The 2,349-nt window shown below is 34.0% G+C and overlaps 1 long non-coding RNA gene across 1 annotated transcript in view; it reads left to right on the plus strand.

Annotated features, from left to right (window-relative positions):
- Positions 1 to 1,274, plus strand: part of LOC109859952 — a 2,210-nt gene extending 936 nt beyond the window's left edge. The window contains exons 2-6 of the long non-coding RNA XR_002250758.1: positions 449 to 580; positions 687 to 743; positions 838 to 972; positions 1,051 to 1,184; positions 1,263 to 1,274. This is a non-coding gene — a long non-coding RNA (uncharacterized LOC109859952). The remainder of the gene's footprint in view (positions 1 to 448; positions 581 to 686; positions 744 to 837; positions 973 to 1,050; positions 1,185 to 1,262) is intronic.
- Positions 1,275 to 2,349: the final 1,075 nt, after the last annotated feature.

Here is a 2,349-nt window from a genome sequence, read left to right on the forward strand (position 1 = left end):
AGCGAGAGAGAGAGAGCGAGAGAGCGAGAGAGCGAGAGAGCGAGAGAGAGAGAGAGAGCGAGAGAGCGAGAGAGCGAGCGAGCGAGAGAGCGAGAGTGCAAAAGAGCGAGAGAGCGAGAGTGCAAGAGAGCGAGGGATCAAGAGAGCGAGAGAGCGAGAGAGCGAGAGAGCGAGAGTGCAAGAGAGCGAGAGATCAAGAGAGCGAGAGTGCAAGAGAGCGAGTGTGCGAGAGAGCGAGAGAGCGAGAGAGCGAGAGTGCGAGAGAGCGAGAAAGTGAGAGAGACAGGAGAGAAGGAGAAGAAAATAATATTGTTATGTAGCGTTAAATATCTCGAAAGATTTCTCTTTCTTCGTCCTCTTTTTTCGCTTTTTTCTCCTTCTTCTCTTCTCTCTCTTACACTCTATCTTGTTATGTATCTTGTTCTTTATTTTTATTTGTATCGCGCAGGAGTATTTTTGTTGAGCGACGATTCGTCATTTGAAAAAAGACATCCTGCTGCAAATCCTAGTGTTGCGATTTCAGGAAGATCCGCAAGTCCTCCAAAAACTCTGTCTAATGACAGTATGCATAATTTTCCAGGTAAGAAATAATAAAATTATATAAATTGTATAATATATGTACATAATACATATAATATATACACATCTTGACAACTGTTTTAATTTTTATATTGTTTGTATTGCAGCACTTAGCTGCTCTCAAAAAACAAAATCTCCAGACGTTGCATATGCTTCGCAAACAGGTAAAAATATAAATCTTATTAAATATATAATATGTATACACACACACATATAAACACACAAATATATTAATCACTTACATATTCTTGTTTATAGTTCCAAGCAGAACATAAACAGGTAAAACTCCAGTCGTTCAAACTCCAGTTCTTGCGAGACAGATAACTTTGAAAGAAACATCAATTGCCACTTCGCAAATAAATTCAGGACCAGCTCCTAGATCAATCGACTCAGGTAAAGAAAAAGTAATGTTACATATATTACACATATTTTATTTAGTCCAAAAAATAAAAATTAGATACTTATTTTCAGATCAGAGAAATTGAAGACCGAGAGGTAGTAGAGCCGGTGTGGCGCGACAACAAGAAAGGTTTATGAGATTTTTATATAGATTATTGGCAGCACTATATAACTGGGGATTTAGAAAAAGAAAATATACAAACAAAGTAAGTAAAAAAATGCAAAATGAAAATAATAACTAAAACAAAACTTTATTTTTAATAATATACAAATGTTTGTTTCAGGAATAGAAGAAATAGCAAGAAAACAACTACAACTACTACAATTATGAAATTAAATTATTATTATTATTATTATTATTAATTTAATTAGTTCAAACAATATGTATAGTAAACAATTAAATAAAATAAATTTATACAAAATAAAAGAGTAATTAAAAATATAAACACACACACAAACATGCATACATGCATACATATATACACACACAATAATACATACAAGTGTTTATATATACAGACATACATACATGAGATGTTTATTTTTTAATGTTTCTATATGTAAACGTGTATATTGAGTATATATGTCTGTTTGTGTATGCTTGTGTATCTACTAAAATATGGCAGAAATATCAACAAAAATATTACATTTTTCATTTCATCAGGTATAAGAACTACATTTCATCAGTTATAAGAACTATATCATAAAGCTGTCTATATTTAATATGGCCGAGTTCGATTGGTAATAGAAAAAATCTATGTATAGTAGAAGCAAAATTAAAAACTGCTATATACCAATTGGATCGGAAACAGCTGTGTCTTTTCGTATGCAGCTCTCTAACAAAAAATTACACACAGTATATTCAAGTTCCAATATATGAACGCGCTGAAAGTGTTTGACTTGAACGCGTTTGCGAGCGAGAACCGGCTGTGAACGCGGCTTGAGTAACGCTTACGCAGTCTGATTCTTAAGAATCTTTGTGACAGATTCTTGTATTTTCAGACGTAAGATTTAAGATCTCAGGATCGACTGAACCAATTTAATTCGTACTTCTTGCAATCGAAAGCTCGTAATGACATTTATTAAGAAAAGTATGATTAAATTTTTTATTAGAGGTATAATTGACGAGATATTTTGTATCAAAAATTTATCGAGAAAAAACTCGGGATAAAGTACATGGCATGGTGGAAGTAATAAGGTGTGCTCGTTTCTTGGACGATTTTAGTCACGTTCTGTGCAGTGACTGAGATTCGTCATAATTCTATAGTACACGTAACATGCAATAAGATAATGTGCGCATATGCATGAAACGGAATACACAGTTTGTCCGGAAAGTTCCCGGACTGATTTTTTCTAGCGCGGGTAAGCGGC

Source organism: Pseudomyrmex gracilis, unplaced genomic scaffold (assembly GCF_002006095.1).
Source record: "Pseudomyrmex gracilis isolate BER0280 unplaced genomic scaffold, ASM200609v1 scaffold_307, whole genome shotgun sequence".
Taxonomy (NCBI): domain Eukaryota; kingdom Metazoa; phylum Arthropoda; class Insecta; order Hymenoptera; family Formicidae; genus Pseudomyrmex; species Pseudomyrmex gracilis.